Source organism: Triticum dicoccoides, chromosome 2A (genome assembly GCF_002162155.2).
Source record: "Triticum dicoccoides isolate Atlit2015 ecotype Zavitan chromosome 2A, WEW_v2.0, whole genome shotgun sequence".
Taxonomy (NCBI): Eukaryota; Viridiplantae; Streptophyta; class Magnoliopsida; order Poales; family Poaceae; genus Triticum; species Triticum dicoccoides.
Genome location: NC_041382.1, coordinates 711,040,594 through 711,068,466, shown reverse-complemented (window position 1 = coordinate 711,068,466; position 27,873 = coordinate 711,040,594).

Below are 27,873 nucleotides of genomic sequence, written 5' to 3'. Positions count from 1 at the left end.
CCGAAGGAATTCACCGAGCACAAGTTACACGTCCGAGAAGACGCAAAACCAGTCAAACAACCCCTCCGCCGACTGTCAGAGGAGAAAAGAAGGATTGTGGGAGAGGAGATAGCCCGGCTTCTGGCAGCCGGCTTCATTATGGAAGTTTTCTTTCCAGAGTGGCTCGCCAACTCGGTCCTCGTGCTAAAGAAGAACAACAAGTGGCGCATGTGCATAGACTACACAAGCCTCAACAAGGCCTGCCCCAAAGATCCCTTTGCCCTGCCGAGGATTGATCAAGTGATAGACTCCACGGCCGGATGCGAGCTGTTGAGTTTCTTGGATGCTTACTCAGGATACCACCAGATAAAGTTAGATCCGACAGACCGCCTGAAGACCGCCTTCATCACACCATTTGGAGCCTTCTGCTACCTGGCTATGACATTCGGCTTAAGAAATGCCGGTGCCACTTTTCAGCGTTGCGTGCAGAAGTGCCTCCTCAAGCAACTCGGCAGAAATGCCCAAGTCTACGTAGACGACTTGTGGTGAAGACGGAGAAGCGCGGCACCTTGCTGGAAGACCTCAAGGAAACATTTGAGAACCTGCGCCAGTTCCAAATCAAGCTCAACCCCGAGAAATGCGTGTTCGGAGTGCCAGCCGGCCAGCTCCTAGGCTTCCTGGTCTCCGAACGCGGCATCGAATGCAACCCAGTAAAGATCAAGGCCATTGAGAGAATGGCGATTCCCACCAAACTTCGAGACGTCCAAAAATTCACCGGATGCTTGGCCTCCCTGAACCGCTTCATCAGCCGGCTCAGAGAGAAAGCCCTCCCCCTCTACCGCCTCATGAAGAAGACCACTCACTTCGAGTGGAATGACCAAGCCGGCCAAGCTTTTCACGAGCTGAAGAAGATGCTGGCCACACCGCCTGTCCTGGCGGCACCGACTGAGAAAGAGCCCATGCTCCTCTACATTGCTGCAACCAGCCGGGTGGTCAGCACCGTCATCGTAGTCCAACGCCCAGAAGAGGGCCGAGCCCAGCCGGTCCAGAGGCCGGTGTACTATTTGAGCGAGGTGTTGTCTACCTCGAAGCAGAACTACCCGCACTACCAGAAGATGTGCTATGATGTGTACTTCGCCGCCAAGAAGCTGAAGCCCTACTTCCAAGAGCATCCCATCATGATTGTATGCACCGCCCCGCTGGCCGAGATCATAGGCAGCCGGGATGCATCCAGCCGGGTGGTGAAATGGGCCATCGAGCTGGCCCCCTACACGATCTTCTACCAGCCTCGCACCGCCATCAAGTCCCAAGCGTTAGCCGACTTCCTCGTCGACTGGGCTGAGACCCAGTACCTACCGCCAGCTCCCGACTCCACTCATTGGTGCATGCACTTTGATGGGTCCAAGATGCGCACCGGCTTGGGAGCCAGCGTCATCCTCACCTCTCCCAAAGGCGACAAGCTCAGATACACGCTGCAAATTCACTTTGCCGCCTCCAACAACGTGGTTGAGTATGAGGTGCTCATACACGGGCTCAGGCTTGCCAAAGAGCTCGGCATTCGCCGGATCCTATGTTATGGTGACTCAAACTTGGTGGTCCAGCAATCATCCGGCGACTGGGATGCCAAGGACGCAAATATGGCAAGCTACCGCTTCCTTGTTCAGCAGATCAGTGGGTATTCTGAAGGATGCGAGTTCCTCCACGTACCGCGAGCCGACAACGAGCCAGTTGATGCCCTGGCTCGAATAGGCTCCACTCGGCAAGCAATACCAACCGGTGTCTCTCTACAATGCCTCCTCAAGCCGTCTATCAGGCCGTCTCCAGAGTCCGATTCCATCTTCGTGCCGCCTGACCACGATGCAGCCGGGTCCGGCTCAAAGAACCAAGCGGGTGACCCGGGGACTTTGATAGTCGGCCCGGGGACATCAGTAGGCGGCTCGGGGACTTCCGTAGTTACTCCCGACCCGGGGACTGCCACACCCGGCTCGGGGACTGCGGTAGTCGGCCCGGAGACTACACCAACACAACAGGCGGCGGCCGACTCCAGCATTTCACCACCCAGCCCGCCCGCCCTGGTCGCAGTAGCCGTGTTGGCAATAGAAGAAGTCGCAGCTCCATCATGGGCTCAATCCATCCTCAACTTCCTAATAAACCAAGATCTGCCGGCTGAAGAAACAGAGGCAAGACAAACCCAGCGCCGAGCTGAAGCATACACAATCGTCAACAGAGAGCTCGTCAAGCGCAGTGTCACGGGAGTCCTCCAGCGATGCGTCGAGCAAGAGAAGGGCATTGCAATCCTCAGAGACATCCACCAAGGAGAATGCAGCCACCATGCGACCTCAAGATCACTCGTCACCAAAGCTTTCCGCCATGGTTTCTTTTGGCCGACTGCTTTGGATGATGCCAAGAAGTTAGTTAAACATTCCAAAGGGTGCCAACTCTTCAGCTCTAAGCAACACATGCCGGCTTCGGCACTCAAGACCATTCCCCTCACTTGGCCCTTCGCCGTTTGGGGACTGGACATGGTGGGCCCATTCAAGACGGCGCGCGGCGGCATGACACATCTGCTTGTCACTGTGGACAAATTCACCAAATGGATTGAGGCAAATCCGATCAAGAAGTTGAATGGGCCGACTGTCGTGACATTTATCGCAGATATAACAACTCGGTACGGCGTGCCACACAGCATCATCACCGACAATGGCACGAATTTCGCCAAGGGAGCCTTGGCACGTTTCTGCGCGACGCAGGGCATCCGGTTGGACTTAGCGTCCATTTCCCACCCGCAGTCAAACGTGCAGGTCGAGCGAGCCAACGGCCTCATCCTTGCCGGCATCAAGCCCCGACTGGTCATACCACTGGAGCGTTCGGCTGGCTGTTGGCTCGATGAACTGCCAGCCGTCCTCTGGAGTCTGCGCACTACCTCAAACAAATCAACCGACTTCACTCCTTTCTTCCTCATGTATGGTGCCGAGGCGGTCATCCCAACTGACATCAAGTTCGACTCGCCTCGGCTAACCATGTACACGGAGGCGGAGGCCAAGGAAGCACGAGAAGATGGCGTCGACCTGCTGGAAGAAGGCCGGCTGTTAGCCCTCAGCCGGTCCGCCATCTATCAGTAGGGCCTGCGCCGCTACCACAGCCGGAAGGTCAAGCCAAGATCCTTCCAAGAGGGCGATCTTGTGCTCCGGCTGATCCAGCGAACAGCCGGCCAGCACAAGCTCTCAGCCCCTTGGGAGGGCCCCTTCGGCATCAGCAGAGCTTTAGGCAACGACTCCTACTACCTGATCGACGCGCAGAAGCCGAAGGCACAAAAAAGAGACGACTCCGGCAAGGAGTCGGAACGACCATGGAACGCCAACCTCCTCCGAAGATTTTACAGTTGAAATGCAGTATGTATCACGCCAACTTTTGTACTAAGTACGAGACAATAGGCCCCCCGAGGAGAGCTCGGGGACTGCCATCTTTTATCTATGAAAGAAGAATACCATGCTTATGACCTTGTCATTACATTCACTTTTTTCGTCCGGCACCGGGTTCGACTAGTCGACCCGGGGACTGGCCGCCTGGAGTTATATTAGAAGTCTTACCCGCGGTCAGACAAGTAGTGTGCCGGCACCCAAGCCCTCTCTCGCCAAAAGTCGTAGTTCGAAGAACCGGCTGTCCGGCTGGCAAGAGTTAAAGGCAGGGAAGGACGCCCACACGAAAAACGGCTAGGGACTAACGAACTGATATAATAAAAGCCGGTTTTTCTCCCACCACCGACCGACTACCAGAGTAGCCAGCCGGCCGGCTTCCATTTACCTCGCTTCAATCTAAGAAAGCTCGAGTACTTGCCTTCCCAAAAGGGGAAGGCGGCAAAGGAAACAACATAAGGATAAAAAGCATACACGAAAGGAAACCAAACACACACACAATCATATTTACATAAAAACCTTCAAAAGGCCAGCATTCAACATAGTTTGAATACACCCCCAGTGGGTGGAACTGCGCAAGTTTAATAAAATTGTTCAAAAGGTAACAAGCAGGAAAAGCAAGGACGGCAAATTAAGCCAAGGGAGCGACTGGCGAGTTGGGCAGGTCGGTGGAGAAGGCAGTGCCGGCTGGAGGAGTGGCCGACTGGCGAACCTCGGCATGATCACCGCCTCCCGCAGAGGGCGCGCTAGCACGCGCCTCGTTGCTGGAGGCATGGTCAGGCTGAGGCTAGCTGGCCGCTTCACTGGCCGGCTCAACGTATTCGCCTTCCTCTCCTTCGTCGTCTTCGCCTTCATCGCTGGAGGCGATCTCCTCTGCCGAGTCCTCACCCGCTGCCGGGTCCAGCCCGAACCACTCCTCCGGCTGGGCAACGCCGTCGTCATTTATTTCAGGAGCGAAGACGCTGATGTCGGTACACTCGGCGATCGTCGAGGCACGCTGAGCGATAGCCGGCAGCACCTCCTCCATCTCCTCGTCGGCCTCCAGCCTCCAGGTGCGCAGCTGGTCCAGGTTCAGCCCCGGATACCAGGCTCGGACGAACTCCAGCGCCCGCCCAGCTCCAAGCCGGGCTGCCGATGCCTTCTAGGCCTCGAAGCGGCCAACCGCAACCTCCAGCCAGTCGGCAGTCCGACTCGGGGTGCGGGGAATCGTCTCGCCTGGCCAGAGGGTGGCCAACACCTACGCCACGGCGCGCTGGAGGCGGCGGAGCATACGATGAGCCGGCTGCAGCCGGGCTTGGACCGCCAAGAGTTGCTCCTCAAGCGTCCGGCTCGCGTGCGGCGCAATTTCAGCTCCCGCCTGCCGGCGCGCCTCGCGGTGGGCCTCGATGGTTTGGGTGGCAAAGACGGAGTAGCCGAGAAAGTAGTCTGCACAGAGAACAAAAAGCAGCTCAAGTTAGAACACAGATCAAGGGGCAAGGGGCAAGCAAGGAGTGAGGAAGGCGGCTTACTGAGGGAGTCCTAGATTAGGGGGTGTTCGGGTAGCCGGACTATACCTTCAGCCGGACTCCTAGACTATGAAGATACAAGATTGAGGACTTCATCCCGTGTCCGGATGGGACTTTCCTTGGCGTAGAAGGCAAGCCTGGCGATGCGGATATTCAAGATCTCCTACCATTGTAACCGACTTTATGTAACCCTAACCCTATCCGGTGTCTATATAAACCGGAGGGTTCTAGTCCGTAGGCAATCAACTCCATACACAACAATCATACCATAGGCTAGCTTCTAGGGTTTAGCCTCCTTGATCTCGTGGTAGATCTACTCTTGTACTACCCATATCATCAATATTAATCAAGCAGGAGTAGGGTATTACCTCCATCGAGAGGGCCCGAACCTGGGTAAAAAACATCGTGTCCCTTGTCTCCTGTTACCATCCGGCCTAGACGCACAGTTCGGGACCCCCTACCCGAGATCCGCCGGTTTTGACACCAACATTGGTGCTTTCATTGAGAGTTCCTCTATGTCATCACGTTTAGGCCCGATGGCTCCTTTAATCATCAATAACGATACAGTCCAGGGTGAGACTTTTCTCCCCGGACAGATCTTCGTCTTCGGCGGCTTCACTCTGCGGGACAATTCGCTCGACCACCTCGAGCAGATCGAAAGCTACGCCCCTGGCCATCAGGTCAGGTTTGGAAGCCTAAACTACACGGCTGACATCCACGGGGACTTGATCTTCGACGGATTCGAGCCACAGCCAAGCGTGCCGCACTGTGTCGATGGGCATGATATAGCTCTGCCGCCGAACAGCGCCTTGGAGGACGCATACGCATCGGTTCCGACCCCTAACTCGGAGCCTATTGCGCCAATCGAGGATGAATGGTTGGACATCACCTCAGGGGCTGCGATCCCGAAAGCGATCGAGCCGAACGCTAGCCCCGCACTCTGCACTACCCGTGACTCCGAGGATCCAGACTCCTCCCCGAACTCCGAACCCCCCGCGCCCCTGACAATCGAATCCGATTGGGCGCCGATAATGGAGTTCACCGCCGCAGACATCTATCGGCATTCGCCTTTTGGCGACATCCTGAATTCTCTTAAGTCTCTCTCTTTATCAGGAGAGCCCTGGCCGGACTATGGTCAGCGATGGTGGAATACGGACGATGAGGAATTTCAAAGCGCACCTACCACCCACTTTGTAGCCACTGTCGACGATCTAACCGACATGCTTGTCTTCAGCTGCGAAGACATCGACGGCATGGACGACGATGTAGGAGACGAACAGGAACCAGCACCTGTAGGGCGCTGGAAGGCCACCTCATCATATGACATATATATGGTGGACACTCCAAAAGATGGAGATGGCGATGGAACAGTGGGGGATGACGCCCCCAAGAAACAGCCAAAGCGCCAGCGTCAGTGGCGCCGCTCTAAATCCCGCCAAAGCAAAAATGGTGATTCCGGCACAGGAGATAATACTACCCCGGATAACGCCGAAGAACACCCACCTCAGCAAGATTCGGCACAGGAAGATGGAGAAGCCAGCCCTCATGAGAGAGCGGAAGACCGAGAGGTCGAGGATGACAACTATACGCCTCCCTCCGAAGACGAGGCAAGCCTCGATGACGACGAATTCGTCATACCATCAGGCCCCGCCGAACAAGAGCGTTTTAAACGCAGGCTTTTAGCTACGGCAAGAAGCCTCAAGAAAAAGCAGCAACAGCTTAAAGCTGCCTAAGATTTGCTAGCTGACAGATGGACTGAAGTCCCTGCGGCCGAAGATCATGAACTCAAATGCCCCTCCAAGAGTTACCCGAAGCGCAGGCCGCTACCCCGATCAGAGGAGGAAGCACCTACATCACCAGCGCATGACATGGCAGACCGGCCACCTCGCGGCCGCGACAGAGAGGCCTCTCGGCCCTCCACCCAAGCCATGCCCCGACGCCGATCAACTGAGGCACGGGAAAATGCGCCCGACCTGCGAGACATACTGGACGATAAGTCAAGACAAACAAGATCGATCTATGGATCGCGCAGGCGCCCTACGGCATGTGACAATGATCTTCACTCCGGATACAACAAATCCGGCCGGGCCGAACACAACAGACATAGCTCTTCCGAGTTGCGTCGTGATATAGCCCATTACGGAGGCGTCGCACACCCGCTATGCTTCACGAATGAAGTAATGGATCATAAAATCCCAGAGGGTTTCAAACCCATAAACATCGAATCATACGATGGCACAACAGATCCGGCGGTATGGATCGAGGATTATCTCCTTCACATCCACATGGCATGCGGCGATGATCTACACGCCACCTCCCGCTCAAACTTAAAGGACCGGCCCGGCATTGGCTTAACAGCTTGCAAGCAGACTCAATCGGTTCTTGGGAGGACCTGGAAGCCGCATTCCTCGACAACTTCCAGGGCACTTACGTGCGACCGCCGGATGCCGACAACTTAAGCCACATAATTCAGCAGCCAGAAGAAGCGGCCAGACAATTCTGGACACGGTTCCTAACAAAGAAAAACCAGATAGTTGACTGTCCGGACGCAGAGGCCCTAGCAGCCTTCAAGCATAACATCCGCGACGAGTGGCTTGCCCGGCACCTGGGACAGGAAAAGCTGAAATCCATGGCAGCCCTCACGACACTCATGACCCACTTTTGCGTGGGAGAAGACAGTTGGCTAGCTCGCAGTAACAACTTATCAAAGAACCCTGGTAATTCAGATACCAAGGACAAAATTGGTAGGACACGTCGGAATAAGCAAAAACGTTGCGTTAACAGCGACAGCAATGAAGACACGGCAGTCAATGCCGGATTCAAAGGCTATAAATCCGGTCAGCGGAAAAAGCCATTTAAAAAGAATACTCAGGGCCCGTCCAGTTTGGACCGAATACTCGATCGCGTGTGCCAGATACATGGCACCCCCGAAAGGCCAGCCAATCACACTAACAGAGATTGTTGGGTGTTCAAGCAGGTAGGCAAGCTAAGGGCCGAAAACAGAGACAAGGGGCTGCACAGCAACGACGAGGAGCCCAACCCGCCGAACAACAATGTACAGAAGGGCTTTCCCCCACAAGTGCGGACGGTGAACATGATATACGCAACCCACATTCCCAAGCGGAAGCGGAAGCGTGCGCTACGGGACGTATACGCGATAGAGCCAGTCGCCCCAAAGTTCAACCCATGGTCCTCCTGCCCAATCTCTTTTGATCGAAGGGACCATCCCACTAGCATCCGTCATGGCGGCTTCGCCGCATTGGTTCTCGACCCAATCATCAACGGATTTCATCTCACAAGAGTCCTCATGGACGGCGGCAGTAGCCTGAACCTGCTTTATCAGGATACAGTGCGGAAAATGGGCATAGATCCCTCAAGGATTAAGCCCACAAGAACGACCTTTAAAGGCGTTATACCAGGTGTAGAAGCCAATTGTACAGGCTCAGTAACACTTGACGTGGTCTTCGGATCCCTGGACAATTTCCGAAGCGAAGAGTTAATCTTCGATATAGTCCTGTTTCGCAGTGGCTATCATGCCCTGCTCGGACGAACCGCATTCGCAAAGTTCAATGTGGTGCCGCACTACGCATATCTCAAGCTCAAGATGCCAAGACCTCGAGGAGTAATTACGGTCAACGGAAACACCGAATGCTCCCTCCATACGGAGGAGCATACGGCGGCTCTCACAACGGAGGTACAAAGTAGCCTTCTCAGGAAATGCTCTAGTCCGGCCATTAAAAAGCCAGACACTGCCAAGCGCGCCCGGAGTAACCCACAGCAGGACCGCCTGACACACTCTGAGCAAGCGTAGCAATGCGGCCCCAACTCCAGCTTTCGCGACATAGCGAAACCAGTACCTCGCATACATAACTACGCCCTTGAAATACCATGGGCACAGGGGAAGGGGCACAATAACGGCACGCCCAAAATTTGGCTTAAAATGTACTAGGGGCTACCGGATTCTTTTTTTAATTTTTTCTTACTTTCAGGACTCCATACTTCGGACGACCTGTTCGGCAATTCGACTGCCGCACAAACGATGCAAGATCCAGGGAGGCAGACAAGCCATGTCGCATTATGCAACTCCCAGGTGGTCTCTGTTACGAGCAGTATACCGGTTTTAAATACAATTCCCCGGCCTGCCCCTGGTCAGGACATGTTCAATAGTCCAAAATCTTTTCGCTTATCGCACTATTTGTATCGTTCGGCTTTGATAAATAGCCTCTCTATAAACAATGCTTAGCTTTTTGTCTATTTTTTGCATTACTCTCTTTTATATAGGTTCATTAATGACATGTTGCACCCGTACACTGTGGTACGGCAAGTACGCCAGGGGCTTCAGTACCCTTTAATATGGTGTGATAAGTCCGTACACTTTCACAAGTGCGGCACCCCGAACTTATAGCACTATATGCATCGGCTCTGAATCATGATTTGGGTCAATAGTTGGGTTTGCCAGGCTCCTATGTTTTGGTGCCTTACGTTCCGCTATATCGGCTAAGGTAGCACTAGGAGAACTACTGCGATTGTGCCCCGGTTGAGCTGGGTTAAGCACCTTAGTGGAGAAAGCTAAAACTGACAGTCATGATGAGGCGAGAGACCGGTCGCTGTTCGAGAGGTTTTTCGAGTCCCTAAAGACTTATGCCGCTTCGAGCGAGGAGCCAGATTTGTCCGGCCAAGGCGTGGATAGCGCCCTGAACTCGGTCTTCCGAACTAGGGGCTTCACGAAAATTTAAAATTATAAAGTTCTATGGCTAAGTGAGAGTGTTCAAGCATTATAGTCCGAACACCCCAGCACTAGTTGCATGGGGGCAGAAGCCGACGACTGGCCATCTCTCAATTTTTTGATAAACCGCCGCACAGAAAATAATATTTTAAATTCAACAAGCATTGCTTAAGCGCCTATGAACAAGTTTTCAGCGCACAAGATAAAAACGAGCGAGTTTATTCAAAAATTACATCTTTGGTACATTCATCCGCCACAAGGCGGGCACCCGCAAGAACATCCTTGTAATAGTTCTCGGGCTTGCGATGCTCCTTCCCCAGTGGCGGCCCGTCCATCACAAGCTTCTCACCGTCCAGCTTACCCCAGTGCACCTTTGCACGGGCAAGGGCCCTACGGGCTCCTTCGATGCAGACGGACCGCTTGATGACCTCGAGCCTTGGACAGGCCTCCACCAGCAGCCGCACCAGCCCGAAGTAGCTCCCAGGCAGGGCCTCTTCGGGCCACAGCCGAACTATGAAGCCCTTCATGGCCTGTTCGGCCGCCTTGTGGAGCTATACCAGCTGTTTCAGCTGGTCACTCAAGGGCACAGGGTGTCCGGCCTCAGCATACTGAGACCAGAACACCTTCTCCGTCGAGCTGCCCTCTTCAGCTCAGTAGAATGCGGTGGCGGTGGATACGCTACGGGGAAGATCTGCGAATGCCCCTGGAGAACTCCGGATTCGGGTAAGTAACAAGTAGTTTACTTTTATATTTCTGCTTTGCATAAAGAATGCCTTACCCGCTGCTATCTTCTTTATATCCTCCAACTCTTGGAGGGCCTTTTGGGCTTCGGCCTTGGCAGACTTGGCAGTCTCAAGGGCCACCGCGAGCTCGGATGCTTGGGTCTTTGACTCAAGCTCCAAACTCTCATGTTTTTTCATGAGAGCCTGAAACTCTTGATGCACCTCGCCGAACTGAGCCCCAAGTTTCTCTCGCTCGGTGCGCTCCGCGGCCGTTTTCTTTTCGGCCTCGGACAACGCCTGCTTGAGGGTCGCCACCTCAGTCGTGGCCCCTACAATAAGCAGTACAATCCTGTTATTTTTTGCAATCACGCATCTCTATAGGCACTTTTTCTGTAAGGTATTTCTTACCTTCTTTCTCCTCGAGCTGCCGCTTGGCAAGGCCGAGCTCTAGCTCGGTCCGCTCGAGTCCCTGTTTCAGGGCACCCACCTCCGCAGTCAGTGCGGCGGTGGCTAGCAGCGAAGCCTGCATACGCATATTGACTCTTTTTTTGTTAGACTCCTGCGAAATTTAATAGATCCTCTATTCGGCTTTTCTTTCCGAACGCCAAACAGAGCATCAGGGGCTACTGTCTATGCGGTTATATTTTTACATATTTTTTACTTACCTCGAAGCCTGTTAGGAGGCTAGTGCAAGCTTCACTCAGTCCGCTCTTCGCGGACTGAACCTTCTGGATCACCGTGCTCATAATAGTACGGTGCTCCTCTTCAATGGAGGCGCCGTCAAGCACCTCAAGCAGATTGTCTGGCACCTCCGGTTGAACGGAGGCCGCCGGCTCAGAAGGCTTGCTCCTCTTGGAAGGAGTTCGCCTACCGCGGTCCGGAACTGTTGAAGATTCCGGCGCGGTGTCCGGCACAAAGCCGGACTTGGAGCCCTGGGGGGTCTTGTCCCCTTTACTCCTAGGGTCCGGGAGGTCGCCTTGCGGCTCCTCCAGGACCACCTCCTCCTGCCCCGGATCTCGTTGCGACGCCACTTCGGCGTCGTCCGCAGTGTAGGGGGAGACAGCGGGCGGAACTGAGTTCACGTCCAATAATCCAGGGAGCCGTTCAACGACTCGTTGAGTTCGGCCCGGGGCGGGCTGGATGATTATATTCGACATTAGGGAAAGCTGTGCAACAAAAGGAATATCTTGAGTTACTCTGGTATCCGAACACTTACGATTTCGCCTGACGCCTGGCCCTGTCCGGCCACTCCTCTTCATCCTCGTCGGTGTCGGGGGCGTAGTCCGGCGGAGGGGTTTTCCTCTTCTTGGACCCTCCGGCCTCCCCTACTGGGGCGGCCTTCCTCTTCTTTCCTCCCCCCGCTAGAGGGGGAGAGGTTTCTTCTTCCTCCTCCTCGTCTTCACGGGAGGAGTGCGTCTCGGACTCGTCGGACGATGAGTCTGACACCACCATATGCCGGAAACTCTTTCGAGTCCCCGTGGCCTTCTTCTTCTTGTCCTTCTTCTTCGGCACCACATAAGGTGCCGGAACCAGCAGCTTCACTAGGAGAGCAGGTGCCGGGTCTTCGGCCAAGGGAGACAGACAGTTAATCAGTCCGGACTTCGCCTGCCAAGCCTGTCAAAGGTGAGGGAGTTTAGATCCCGCATAGAGTCAAACTATGGAAAAACTTAACATCCTCTAAAAGGTGAAAATAGCTTACCTCGCTAGCGTGACGCTGCGAGCTGTATCCGCGGTCCTCGCAAGCGGATGTGGGAGCCTCGGCGCCTTTGGTTAGCACCTTCCAGACGTCTTCATACGTCATGTCGAAGAGCCGATTAAGGGTTTGGTGCTGCGCTGGGTTGAACTCCCACAGATTAAAGCCCCGTTGTTGACACGGGAGGATCCGGCGGACGAGCATAACCTGGACTACATTGACAAGCTTGATCGGCTTGCTCACCAGGGACTGGATGCATGTCTGCAATCCGGTCACCCCTTTTTTGTCGCCCCACGACAGGCCCGTCTCTTTCCAGGACATAAGCCGCGTGGGGGGTCCGGATCGGAACTCAGGGGCTGCGATCCATTTCAGCTCGCGCGGCTCGGTGATGTAGAACCACCATGATTGCCACCCCTTTAGGATCTCCACGAAGGAGCCCTCGAGCCATAGGACGTTGGCCATCTTGCCCGCCATGGCGCCTCCGCACTCCGCCTGGCTGCCGCGCACCACCTTGGGCTTGACGTTGAAGGTCTTGAGCCAGAGGCCGAAATGGGGGCGGATGCGGAGGAAAGCCTCGCACACGACGATAAACGCCGAGATGTTGAGGACGAAGTTCGGGGCCAGATCATGGAAATCTAGGCCATAGTAAAACATGAGCCCCCGGACAAATGGGTGGAGTGGAAAACCCAGTCCGCGGAGGAAGTGGGGAAGGAATACTACCCTCTCATGGGGTCTTGGGGTGGGGAGAAGCTGCCCCTCCTCGGGAAGCCGGTGCGCGATGTCTTTGGACAAGTATCCTGCCTTCCTTACCCTTTTGACATGGCCCTCCGTGACGGAGGAGACCATCCACTTGCCTCCCGCTTCGGACATTGCTGGAGAAGGTTGAGGTGGGAAGTGTGGGCTTGGGCGCTGGAGCTCGAGTGCGCAGGAGATGGATAGGCAAAGGAGGAAGAAGGCGTATGTAAAAAGGTGGATCCTTATCCCCTTATATGGGTGGATGCAGTTGTGCGTCTCCACCTGCCTAGTAAAACTCGCTTGCCTCCCAAGCACCGTGATAAGTGGCGTGGTTGGATTACCCACATCCGTATTGATGAGAATCCTGTAGAGGGGGTACACGATATCTGCTTTGACAAGATGTGCCAAGGAAACCGCCTCGCAAAACATGCTGAGGTGGAAAAGTAAAAACGATTCGAGTAAAGGACTTGGCCATAGTGTGATGACACACTGCGGAATATGTCGGCAGATTTGATTTGTGTCAATATTATTCTCTCTATGGCAATATGTGGAAACTTATTTTGCAGAGCCGGACACTACTCTTGGTGTTTACAATCTTCTACGAAGGACTTGGAGGAGGAACCCGCCTTGCAATGCCGAAGACAATCTGCGCGCCGGACTCGTCGTCATTGAAGCCTGGTTCAGGGGCTACTGAGGGAGTCCTGGATTAGGGGGTGTTCGGGTAGCCGGACTATACCTTCAGCCGGACTCCTGGGCTATGAAGATACAAGATTGAAGACTTCGTCCCGTGTCCGGATGGGACTTTCCTTGGCGTAGAAGGCAAGCTTGGCGATGTGGATATTCAAGATCTCCTACCATTGTAACCGACTTTATGTAACCCTAACCCTATCCAGTGTCTATATAAACCGGAGGGTTGTAGTCCGTAGGCAATCAACTCCATACACAACAATCATACCATAGGCTAGCTTCTAGGGTTTATCCTCCTTGATCTCGTGGTAGATCTACTCTTGTACTACCCATATCATCAATATTAATCAAGCAGGAGTAGGGTATTACCTCCATCGAGAGGGCCTGAACCTGGGTAAAAAACATCGTGTCCCTTGTCTCCTGTTACCATCCGGCCTAGACGCACAGTTCGGGACCCCCTACCCGAGATCCGCCGGTTTTGATACCGACACTTACCGTCGATTAGATCCTCAATACGACCGAAGCCCTCGCTCAGCGCTTGTTTTGCCTCAGCCCAGCCCGCCGCTTCGGTCTCAAACTCGGCCTTCAGGGCGTCCTCGCTGTCCTGCGCCTTCTTCAGGGCCGCCTTGTGGCTCTCCTCCTGGTCGGCCAACTTCTTGGCCAGGCGGTCACGCTCCAGGACCAAGGCGTTGTACTCGGCTTCCTTGGGGCGAAGGGCGGCCTGGGCCCCACTGAGCTGCCCCCTCAAGTCGGCATTGGCTCCTGCAAGCATGAAGTCAAAGGAAAATCAATAAGGAAGAAGTCGTCAAGGAAGATCCGACCCGACTGCTCAGCAGTCGGCCCGAATCTCGGGGACTACACCCAGTGGGTGCGCTGACGCGCCCCCACAGGAGATGAACGAAACAAAGCACGCACTCCGGCTGCTAGTCAGGTCCTCGGTTCTCCGGCCCAGCTCCTGAGCCTGGGAGTTGAAGGCGGCAGTGCGGAGGTTATGATACTCCTGGAAGATCAGACAGGAGGCGAGAATAAGATAGTTGTCAGGACCTAGTAAGTTCCAAGCCGCCTGCGCAGCAGCCGACTCGGAACTCGGGGACTACACCCAGTGGGTGCGCTGACGCGCCCCCATGGAAGAAATCAAAAGAGCAAAACAACCAAGGCCAGAAGACTCACCCAGAGGACAGCCCGTGTCACGAGGAATTCTTGGGTGTATCGCTGCAGCGAGGTGGCTTGGGCTTGAAGCCAGTTCCGGACTTCCTGGGCCGCCGCATTCAGCTCGCCCGTCCCCCCGCTCGGAGTCCACTCGGATGTGCTGATGCTGGCCACCTCCAGGGCCTCCGCCGTCTGGCTGGCGCCCGCAGCTCGGTGCGGCTCCGGCGCGGAGGTGCCTCCCCCTTCGCGCCGGCGCAATGCCGGCTGCACCTCGAGGCCGGCCCGTGCCTCCGGCTCGCCCCCGGCCGGCTGCTCTGGCGCCGCGGCTGATTGGACGCTTTGGCCCACTCCAGTCGGCGCCGTCTGCGGCGCCCCCTCCACGAAGATCATGTGGTCCTCCCTCCTCTCCATCACCGGCGGGTCTTGGTCGACCTCCTCCGACGGGGGCACGGGGATATCGGGGGCCACGGCACGGAGGGGAACGACGAGCAGCGGAGGCTGGTTGTGCGAGGCCTCCGCCTCCGTCTCCGCGGCTGCCGCCTCCGCCCGGGCCTTGGCCACCGCGTCGGCCTGCTCCTTCGCCGCCTGGGTGGTCCTTCGCTCCGCCGCCTCTCGCTCCTCCCGCGCCTGCCGTGCGTTCCGCTCCGTGGCCTCCCTAAGGTCGGCGCGGGGATCCACACGATGGGAGCCTGAGGACCCTCCAGTCGGCCCGACTACAGAGCCGCCAGGACCTCGCTCAAGGGAAGGCGGTGCCCTTCCCGGCAAGCAAAGAAAGGTTTAGAAGTGCTTCAATCGAAGAGGACAACACAAAAAATATATATGTACAAGACGTTTGACGACGTACGCCGAGATCGCCTACGACAGCTTCACCACCTTGCGGAAGCGGGCCGCCTTCGCGGCCGCCTCATCCCGCTTGGTCGCCGCCGTGGAAGCCTTGGATTTCTTCGGCCGGCTGCCGAAGAAGGTCGACGCGGCCTGGCGTTTCTGCGCGCCGCCACGAGCAGCCGGCGCGGCAGACGGGCCCGCGCCTTGATGATCAAGCGCCGGCTGGCGGTGCGGGGCGGCTTCGACCTCGTCATCGTCCGGCCAGTCCTCGAAGCCGGCTCCGGGCCCCGCGCCTCCTGCCTCGTCGCCTTTCCCCACGATGGCATCTTCTATGGCGGCCGCTCCCACGTCCGGATCATCGGTGTAGTCCACCGTGCGGTCGGGGAGGAGCTGGCGCTCTACCCCTGCGGCCCCGGCCGTTGGCGGAAGAAGAGGGTTCTGTTAAGGGGAAACCAACTGATCAGAGGTCGGCTATCATGAGGCTGGCTACAAAAAGGAAGAAAAGAAGAAAAACTTACGGCAGGCGGAGGGTTGGCGCGAGAATACGGCCCCATGCCGTATCGCCAATCCTCGGCAAGCTTGCAGTTTGAGATGTAGTTCACCATGTAAGACACCTCTACATGAGGCATCTCCCTGGTGCTCAGCCGACACGGGTCGAAGCGGCCTCTCATCTGGCAAATCATGTGAGGCCGGCCTTGGAGCGGAAGCACTCGGCGCTCCACGAAGGCGGCCACCAAGTCGGCTCCGGTCAGGCCCTCCGACTGGATCATCACCCAGAGCCGGGAGACGGCTGCGTTCCCGGCCTGAGACAATGACCTGGCCCGGTAGCTCCACGAAGGTTGCCTCCCAGCCGGCGGGCTGGCTACGTAAGCCGGCAGGTTGACGTAGTCGCCTTGCTGAGCGACGTTCTTCACGTAAAAGTAGGATTTCTGCCAGAGCTTCACCGACTGGATCAGCAGGATGGGCGGGAACGGATTGTTCTCACCCGTCCGCCTCATGGCAATGAAGGCTCCACAGGGGGCGGGCACGCCCGCGACGACGGTGCCGAGCTTGCTCTGGAAGAATTCCCCCCAGAGCTCGAGAGTGGGGAGAACCCCAAGAAAGCCCTCGCACAGGGTGACGAAAGTCGACAGCAGCATCACCGCGTTGGGCGTGAGGTGATGCGGCTGGAGGTGGTCGAATTCAAGGAAAGCTCGAAGGAATCCGCTCGCTGGGAGGCCGAAGCCGCGCAGGCAGTGCGAGCGGAAGATCACCCGCTCGCCCTCCTCCGGTGCCGGGGAAATCTCCCTCGTCGGCGCCTGACGAACGCGCACGAAGTTCTCGCTCGGCAGGCGCCGCGTCCGGCGGAGGAACTCGACATGGTCCTCGTGGATGTTGGAGCCATCCCACGAGCTCGACAGCGCCATGGGAGCGATGTGGTGGGGAGCAAGACGAAGCGACGGCGGAGACGCGCACGACCCCACTACGGCGGGACCAAAGGAACCGAGAGGTCCGACGGCGGAACGGCGCGACAATAAGTTGCTGCGGCGGCGAAGGGAAGAAGAACAAGGAAGGCGAGAAGGGGCGGAGCGAGGGAGAACGAGCGAGCCTCTGCCGCTCCCCCTCCTCCCCCTACTTATAGACCCGCGCGGCGGAGCCGAGGAGGCGCGGCGTGGGGGAACGTGGGATCAACTGCACCCACTCCCCCATGTCCCGCGATTATTTTGCCCTGATGGCGTAATAAAACCGCCGCGGGAAGGCGAGCGGTCCGTGTGGGCCGCAGAAGATCCGCGCTCGGGCCGAGGCCTGGGAGTGGCGGGCCCGGGCCTGCGGCGGAGTCCCGTCGCGCACGCGCGTTGGAAGGATTTCCTTGCCACGTGGCCTGCGGGACGGCGCGCGGTCAGCTCGCAGGCCGACCCGCGTTCCCGCCTACGCGGGGCTTTCCGAAGACGGCGCACACAAGCAAAGCCGGCCCCTTAGGATAGGAAGCTGACCAAGCTTCTCGTCCCTTTGTCAGCCTCGAAGCTCGATCAGCTTCGGGGACTACTGTCGGAGTAAATGACCACGGGTAGCCTAGCCGGCACCCCCTGGCTCTTTTGAAAAATTACGAGCCCTCATGAATCCAAGACGTGGGGATGCCTTCCCCTTGCCGGCTGTCTCCCAGGCCGACTATCGGAGGGCGGCCCGACTTTATCCCTCATAGAGAAAGCCGTGGGAGGGCCGGCTCCAAGAAGCCGGCCGCGAGAAGGCCGACTCCAAGAAGCCGGCTCCCACAAAGTGGTCAAGATCGTACCCTCGAAGTCTGCATCCACGTAACGGCGATGTGATGGGGCGCGCCTACAGTAAAGCCTGCCACCCCCGAATCCCGGTGCACGCCTGGCACAGTGCGCCGTACGGGTGGCTATGACCCGTCCGGCGCGGCACTGTTGCCATGTTGACCCTGATGTCATCCACGATGGGCTGCCAGCACGGCCCACGGGTGGTGGGCCCCTTCGGGCAGAGAGACACCCGAAGGCGGCCAGGCCTCCCTCAGTCGGCCCAAGACAGAGCCGGCTCCCCACAGCCGGCTTGCCACCTCCCTCGAAGGAGACGCCCCATTAAGGAGACAAGACGCGGTGAGGCTACAGCGATTGCCCGCCGGGTGGCGACGCTGTAGCCACGCTCACCCCAGCGAAGCCCTCGTCACCAGGTCGAGGAAATAGTAACCAGCCACTGACAAGGCCCTGGACAGTGGGGCCTGCCTGTCGACCAAGGAGCCGGCAGCTGGCGGGACCCACCAGCCGGCGGGCCCCAGCAGCCGGTGCACAAGCCGGCGAGTGTAGACACAGATGGCTGGGCCCCGCACCCATCCGGATTACCATTGTACCCCCGGGGGGTAGGACTATATAAATCCCCCGGGACACCCATGCAAAGGGTTGATCCCTGCTAGTTTTAGACACCACATAGGGAGGAGAAGAGAGCAAGCCGTGCCCTTCTTCCTCCTCTCGCCAAATAGCTCAAGGAGCATTGCGTAGCTACTTGTTCATCTAGTGATCATGCGGAGACCCCGCAGAGCAGCAGTAGGGGTGTTATCTCCACGGAGAGCCTCGGAGCTGGGTAAGATTCACCGGCGTGCAAGTCTTCGCCTCATCCCATTTCCAGGCACCGGCGACGTCTTACTGGCTCCCACAATGATAAGCCATCCGTTGGCATATGTTGCACCTACCACCCGACAATACAAGATTGAAGACTTCGTCCCGTGTCCGGGTAGGACTCTCCTTTGCGTGGAAGGCAAGCTTGGAAATTCGGATATGTAGATCTCCTCCCTTGTAACCGACTCTGTGTAACCCTAGCCCCCTCCGGTGTCTATATAAACCGGAGGGTTTGGTCCGTAGGACAAGAACAATCATAATCATAGGCTAGCTTCTAGGGTTTAGCCTCTACGATATCGTGGTAGATCAACTCTTGTAATACTCATATCATCAAGATCAATCAAGCAGGAAGTAGGGTATTACCTCCATTGAGAGGGCCCGAACCTGGGTAAACATTGTGTCCCCTGCCTCCTGTTACCATCCTCCTTAGACGCACAGTTCGGGACCCCCTACCCGAGATCTGATCGGTTTTGACACCGACAATAACGGCCACCTCCCGCCTTCGGGCCATAGCAGCAGAGCAGGCGACGGCCCTGGCTTTCTAAGGTTGTGTGCTGGCAATGGTGGCCCGGAACAGCTGCCGACGGGCACCGGCGGTGGAGCGTGTGGTGGGTGTTCCACGCACACCCAACAGGGACGCCACACGCACTACACTATGCCGGGGACTGAGCCGCCGCCGCTGTGTAGCCTCCCAGCTGGAGTTGCCCTCTGATGACGGCAGACTGGCTGAGCGACAACGACAGACCGGTGCCATTGGCGATTGTGGAAGAAGCAGACGAGATAAGCTACAAGGAGGGAGGGGATAATGCGACACAGGACTCGTCGGCCATGAGGGTTTATATAGCAGGCCGGTAAGCATTAAGATTTTAGGGGATTTCACTGAGTCGGGTGGGAAGCTTGCGCGGGAACCTGCAAGGTTTCGCGGGAACGGGCTCACAGACGATTAATTGGCGCCACCATTTGGACAAAAGAACGCCCCCGCGCGCTGCGCAGGCTTGCGCTGTAAGCCGTCTGTGGCAGCGTGGTGACAAGACGTTCGAGAGGAGGACAAAAGGACACGTACACATACGGTTAATACAAAAAAATGATTGTGATTTAATCACCTATTATACCCCCGTCCTGGTTTATAAGTAGGATTTAACTAATAAAATACGAATGCATGTCGCCAAAGATTATATCGTTGGATTCGTATTTGAACATATTTTCCAGTTATACAATTTTTGTAACATGCATTAACATTTTTTTGGTTAAATTTAAGGTTATATACCAGCAAGCGTTTGCCCGCAAGACACACGGCTTATTCCATCACAAACAGCTCGGATGGAACAACTGTATGTCATGTATCGCACACGCCAATCTAATCTGATTCGTGCTTGATGACTCCGAGATCGCTCGCACAGTTCGTCTTATTTGTCACATATCACTGTGCCGGCCTCTGCTCGCGTCCCTCGGCAAGCTCTGCTCGCCGTTAGGCCCCGCAGTGCGCTGTGCTCGCCGTTAGGCTATGCGGCGCGCTCTGCTCGCGTCCGTCGGTGTGCTCAGCTTGTGGACAGCTTTTCCTTACGTGTTCAACTGCTATATGCATATATATATATATATATGGTTGCTTGCCATTGAGGCAATGTGGATCACTCTGCTCGTGTCCCTCCGCGCGGGCTCCGCCGGCGGTTGGGTGTGCACATGATCACGTCAGGGGCCCCATATGCATGTGGTTGCGCCGCGTGCGTTGCCACGCGATGCAGTTACGTGCGGCATGATGGAGTTACACGCTGCAAATTAGAACTTCCATCAGGGCCTACAGATATTCCTGGCCATCCGGCTTCCCCTTTAATTCCCGTGGCCATTATAACCTTAGTCTCTTCTACCTTTTGATCGCACCCCACAACATAACAAGCAAACCCACGACGACACATAGAGAGGAGATGTCTAGCGACGCTCCAATAGAGTTAGGCGAGCATAGAGTGGAGACCCACACGAGGGAGACGGATCTCTTGGTGGTGTACACCATCGACCCAGCCATGGTGGACAACTACATCAACAGCGTTGAGCAGTTGCTTGCTCGAGAGAAGTACAAGGTGGTCGGCATCGACCTCGAGTACACCACCGGTCGTCCCGGCATAGATCAAAATGTAGCCGTCACCCAGTTGTGTGTGCACCATCATGACCTCATCTACCACTATTGCATGGCCACAGGGCCTTGCAACCGTTTCAACAGGTTTGTCAACAGCACCGACTACAAGTTCGCCATGGTGGAAACCACCGATGATGTAAAAGCGCTCAGGGTTACGGGCTTGGCCTGCCAAAACCTTGTCAAAATCCATGAGCACTACAGGGTCTGGGGCAGCACAAAGAAGGACTCCCTGGTTGAACTCGCCTCAGCCATCATCGACCCCTACTACGAAAAGATGAAGCAGGATGCCCAGAGAACAAGTCCCGTATCCTGGCATAGGGTCTGGATGCGGCAACTGGATGAAACTCACCTCAGGTTCGCGACCAAGAGTGTGTCCACGTGCTACAAGATACACAAGCGGATCATTGACATGAGGAAGTGCCTCATTACCCAAATCGACGAGCCTGGATCGAGCCACAAGAAGAGCAAGTGTCACAAGAAGTAGATGATGATCAGATGATCGTTTATGCTAGTTAATCATGCATGTAATATATAGTTTACTTTATTGGTGTGTGGAAATGCCATGTGTGTAGTAGGCACCTATGTAATTATGCATGTAATAGTTTACTTTGGTGTGTGCAAATGCCATGGTTGTAGTAGCCACCTATGTAAGTGGATGTTTAATTTGGTTATGCAACCATGTCCTTATAAGTGTGCACATATATATGTTGTTGTTGTTCTGTATACAATCCCATAGCACAACACACACGTCTTATTAGCAGCAACCGTCTGTGTTATTATCGGTCTTCGCACACATCTGATTACAAACTTGTTTGCCGTGTATCACACACATCTTGTTATATTCAACCGTTTCTTTTCTCTCGTCTCAACGCAAACAATTCATCCGAGTGAACTGCATGTCGTATATCGCACACACCTTGATCTGGCTGGCCGTTTATTTTGTGTTCCCTAATCACAAACAGTTCATCCGAGTGAACCTTATGTTGTATATCGCACACATCCTCATCTGGTTGCCCGTTTCTTTTGTTCCTCCTCATGGCAAACAGTTAATTGAACTGAATCGTATGCCCTGCATCGCACACGCAACTAAAATCCGAACCGTGTTTCATGGCTCCGCCATTGCAAACATTTTGCACCTTTTTTGACAGTTTTTTACACCACCGTTTGCGATTAATGCATCACACACAGTTTTGTCGAAGGGTCTCTAATCGTAGTGTCGCGTTAGCAGCATCCTGCAGTAGTGTTCCTCTCCTCGGCCGCTGAGGGAGTCCTGGATTAGGGGGTGTCCGGATGGCCGGACTATACCTTCAGTCGGACTCCTGGACGATGAAGATACAAGATTGAAGACTTCGTCCCGTGTCCGGAAGGGACTTTCCTTGGCGTGGAAGGCAAGCTTGGCGATACGGATATGCAGATCTTCTACCATTGTAACCGACTCTATGTAACCCTAACCCTATCCGGTGTCTATATAAACCGGAGGGTTTTAGTTCGTAGGACAACATATACAACAACAATCATACCATAGGCTAGCTTCTAGGGTTTAGCCTCCTTGATCTCGTGGTAGATCTACTCTTGTACTACCCATATCATCAATATTAATCAAGCAGGACATAGGGTTTTACCTCCATCGAGAGGGCCCGAACCTTGGTAAAACTTCATGTCCCTTGCCTCTTGTTACAATCCGGCCTAGACGCACCGTTCGGGACCCCCTACCCGAGATCCGCCGGTTTTGACACCGACATTGGTGCTTTCATTGAGAGTTCCTCTGTGTCGTCGCCGTCAGGCTTGATGGCTCCTACGATCATCAATGGCGATGTAGTCCAGGGTGAGACTTTTCTCCCTGGACAGATCTTCGTCTTCGGCGACTTCGCTCTGCGGGCCAATTCGCTCGGCCACCTTGAGTAGATCGAAAGCTACGCCCCTGGCCATCAGGTCAGGTTTGGAAGCCTAAACTACACGACTGACATCCACGGGGACTTGATCTTCGACGGATTCGAGCCACAGCCAAGCGCGCCGCACTGTCTCGATGGGCATGATATAGCTCTGCCGCCGAACAGCGCCTTGGAGGCCGCATAAGCATCGGTTTCGACCATTGATTCGGAGCCTACTGCACCGATCGAGGATCAGCGGTTGGAAGCTGCCTCAGGGGCTGCGATCTCAGGGGCGATCGAGCCGAACTCCAGCCCCGCACTCCGCATGGCCCGTGACTCCGAGGAGCCGGATTCCTCTCCGAACTCCAAGCCCCGCGCGCCCCTGCCGATCGAATCCGATTGGGCGCCGATAATGGAGTTCACTGCCGTAGACATCTTTCAGCATTCGCCTTTTGGCGACATCCTGAATTTTCTTAAGTCTCTCTCTTTATCAGGAGAGCTCTGGCCGGACTACAGTCAGCGAGGGTGGGATACGGATGATGGGAAATTCAATGCCCACCCACCACCCACTTTGTAGCCACTGTCGAAGATCTAACCGACATGCTTGACTTCATCTCCGAAGACATCGACGGCATGGACGACGATGTAGGAGACGAACAGGAACCAGCACCTATAGGGCGCTGGAAGGCCACCTCGTCATATGACATATATATGGTGGACACTCCAAAAGATGGAGATGGAGATGGCGATGGAACAGTGGGGGATGACACCCCCAAGAAACAGCCAAAGCGCTGGCGTCAGCGGCGCCGCTCTAAATCCCGCCAAAGCAAAAACGGTGATTCCGGCACGGGAGATAATACTACCTCGGATAGCACCGAAGAACACCCACCTCAGCAAGATTCGGCACAGGAAGATGGAGAAGCCAGCCCTCATGAGAGAGCGGCAGACCGAGAGGTCGAGGATGATAACTATACGCCTCCCTCCGAAGACGAGGCAAGCCTCGATGACGATGAATTCGTCATACCATCAGACCCCGCCGAACAAGAGCGTTTTAAACGCAGGCTTTTAGCCATAGCAAGCAGCCTCAAGAAAAAGCAGCAACAGCTTAGAGCTGCCCAAGATTTGCTAGCTGACAGATGGACTAAAGTCCCTGCGGGCGAAGAGCATGAACTCAAATGCCCCTCCAAGAGTTACCCGAAGCGCAGGCCGCTACCCCGATCAGAGGAGGAAGCACCTACATCACCAGCGCATGACATGGCAGACCGGCCACCTTGCGGCCGCGACAGAGAGGCCTCTCGGCCCTCCACCCAAGCCATGCCCCGACGCCGATCAACTGAGGCACGGGAAAATGCGCCCGACCTGCGAGACATACTGGAGGATAAGGCAAGACAAACAAGATCGATCTACGGATCGCGCAGGCGCCCTACGGCATGTGACAATGATCTTCACTCCGGATACAACAAATCCGGCCGGCCGAACACAACAGGCATAGCTCTTCCGAGCTGCGTCGTGATATAGCCCATTACAGAAGCGCTGCACACCCGGTATGCTTCACGAATGAAGTAATGGATCATAAAATCCCAGAGGGTTTCAAACCCGTAAACATCGAATCATACGATGGCACAACAGATCCGGCAGTACGAATCGAGGATTATCTCCTTCACATCCACATTGCATGCGGCGATGATCTACACGCCATCAAATACCTCTCGCTCAAACTTAAAGGACCATCCCAGCATTGGCTTAACAGCTTGCCAGCAGACTCAATCAGTTCTTGGGAGGACCTGGAAGCCGCATTCCTCGACAACTTCCAGGGCACTTACGTGTGACTGCCGGATGTCGACGACTTAAGCCACATAATTCAGCAGCCAGAGGAATCAGCCAAACAATTCTGGACACGGTTCCTAACAAAGAAAAACCAGATAGTCAACTGTCCGGACGCAGAGGCCCTAGAAGCCTTCAAGCATAACATCCGCGACGAGTGGCTTGCCCGGCACCTGGGATATGAAAAGCCGAAATCCATGGCAGCCCTCACGACACTCATGACCCGCTTTTGCGCGGGAGAAGACAGCTGGCAAGCTGGCTAGCTCGCAGTAACTGAAGGAAATATGCTCTAGAGGCAATAATAAAGTTATTATTTATTTCCTTATATCATGATAAATGTTTATTATTCATGCTAGAATTGTATTAACCGGAAACATAATACATGTGTGAATACATAGACAAACAAAGTGTCACTAGTATGCCTCTACTTGACTAGCTCGTTAATCGAAGATGGTTATGTTTCCTAACCATAGACATGTGTTATCATTTGATTAACGGGATCACATTATTAGGATAATGATGTGATTGACATGACCCATTCCATTAGGTTAGCACCCGATCGTTTAGTATGTTGCTATTGCTTTCTTCATGACTTATACATGTTCCTATGACTATGAGATTATGCAACTCCCGTTTGCCGGAGAAACACTTTGTGTGCTACCAAACGTCACAACGTAACTGGGTGATTATAAAGGAGCTCTACAGGTGTCTCCAAAGGTACATGTTGGGTTGGCGTATTTCGAGATTAGGATTTGTCACTCTGATTGTCGGAGAGGTATCTCTGGGCCCTCTCGGTAATGCACATCACTTAAAGCCTTGCAAGAATTGCAACTAATGAGTTAGTTGCGGGATGATGTATTACAGAACGAGTAAAGAGACTTGCCGGTAATGAGATTGAACTAGGTATTGGAATACCAATGATCGAATCTCGGGCAAGTAACATATCGATGACAAAGGGAACAATGTATGTTGTTATGCGGTCTGACCGATAAAGATCTTCGTAGAATATGTAGGAGCCAATATGGGCATCCAGGTCCCGCTATTGGTTATTGACCGGAGACGTGTCTCGGTCATGTCTACATTGTTCTCGAACCCGTAGGGTCCGCACGCTTAAGGTTACGATGACAGTTATATTATGAGTTTATGCATTTTTGATGTACCGAAGGTTGTTTGGAGTCCCGGATGCGATCACGGACATGACGAGGAGTCTCGAAATGGTCGAGACATAAAGATTGATATATTGGAAGCCTATGTTTGGATATCAGAAGTGTTCCGGGTGAAATCGGGATTTTACCGGAGTACCGGGAGGTTACCGGAACCCCCCGGGGAGCTAGATGGGCCTTATTGGGCCTTAGTGGAAAAGAGAAGAGGCAGCCCATAGTGGGCCGCGCGCCACTCCCCTCCCTTGGTCCGAATTGGACAAGGAGAGGGGGCCGGCCCCTCTCTCTCTTTTCCCCCCTCCGCGAGTCCTATTCCAACTAGGATTGGGGGGGGGGGGAATCCTACTCCCAGAGGGAGTAGGACTCTCCTGGCACGCCCTATGTGGCCGGCCGGCCTCCCCCCTTTAGTCCTTTATATACTGAGGCAGAGGCACCCCAAAGAAACACACGTTGATCCACGTGATCATATTCTTAGCCGTGTGCGGTGCCCCCTTCCACCATAGTCCTCGATAATATTGTAGCGGAGTTTAGGCGAAGCCCTGCTGCAGTAGTACATCAAGATCGTCACCACGCCGTCATGCTGACGGAACTCTTCCCCGACACTTTGCTGGATCGGAGTCCGGGGATCGTCATCGAGCTGAACGTGTGCTAAAACTTGGAGGTGTTGTAGTTTCGGTGCTTGATCGGTCGGGCCGTGAAGACGTACGACTACATCAACCAAACGCTTCCGTTGTCAATCTATAAGGTACATAGACCATACTCTCCCCTCTCATTGCTATGCATCACTATGATCTTGCGTGAGCGTAGGAATTTTTTTGAAATTACTACGTTCCCCAACAGTGGCATCCGAGCCTAGGTTTTATATGTTATTGTTATATGCACGAGTAGAACACAAGTGAGTTCTGGGCGATATAAGTCATACTGCTTACCAGCATGTCATACTTTGGTTCGGCGGTATTGTTGGATGAAGCGGCCCAGACCGACATTACGCGTACGCTTACGCGAGACCGGTTCTCCCGACGTGCTTTGCACAGAGGTGGCTTGTGGGTGACAGTTTCTCCAACTTTAGTTGAACTGAGTGTGGCTACGCCCAGTCCTTGTGAAGGTTAAAACAGCACCAACTTGACAAACTATCGTTGTGGTTTTGATGCGTAGGTAAGATTGGTTCTTGCTTAAGCCCGTAGCAGCCACGTAAAACTTGCAACAACAAAGTAGAGGACGTCTAACTTGTTTTTGCAGGGCATGTTGTGATGTGATATGGTCAAGACATGATGCTAAATTTTATTGTATGAGATGATCATGTTTTGTAACCGAGTTATCGGCAACTGGCAGGAGCCATATGGTTGTCGCTTTATTGTATGCAATGCAATCGCGCTGTAATGCTTTACTTTATCACTAAGCGGTAGCGATAGTCGTGGAAGCACAAGCTTGGCGAGACGACAATGATGCTACGATGGAGATCAAGGTGTCGCGCCGGTGACGATGGTGATCACGACGGTGCTTCGGAGATGGAGATCACAAGCAAAAGATGATGATGGCCATATTATATCACTTATATTGATTGCATGTGATGTTTATCTTTTATGCATCTTATCTTGCTTTGATTGACGGTAGCATTATAAGATGATCTCTCACTAATTATCAAGAAGTGTTCTCCCTGAGTATGCACCATTGCGAAAGTTCTTCGTGCTGAGACACCACGTGATGATCAGGTGTGATAGGCTCTACATTCAAATACAACGGGTGCAAAACAGTTGCACACGCGGAATACTCAGGTTATACTTGACGAGCCAAGCATATACAGATATGGCCTCGGAACACGGAGACCGAAAGGTCGAGCGTGAATCATATAGTAGATATGATCAACATAGTGATGTTCACCAATGAAACTACTCCATCTCACGTGATGATCGGACATGGTTTAGTTGATTTGGATCACGTAATCACTTAGAGGATTAGAGGGATGTCTATCTAAGTGGGAGTTCTTAAGTAATATGATTAATTGAACTTAAATTTATCATGAACTTAGTCCTGGTAGTATTTTTCAAATTATGTTGTAGATTAATAGCTCACGTTGTTGCTTCCCTGTGTTTATTTTGATATGTTCATAGAGAAAATTGTGTTGAAAGATGTTAGTAGCAATGATGCGGATTGGATCCATGATCTGAGGTTTATCCTCATTGCTGCACAAAAGAATTATGTCCTTGATGCACCGCTAAGTGACGGACCTATTGCAGGAGCAGATACAGACGTTATGAACGTTTGGCTAGCTCAATATGATGACTACTTGATAGTTTAGTGCACCATGCTTAATGGCTTAGAATCGGGACTTCAAAGACG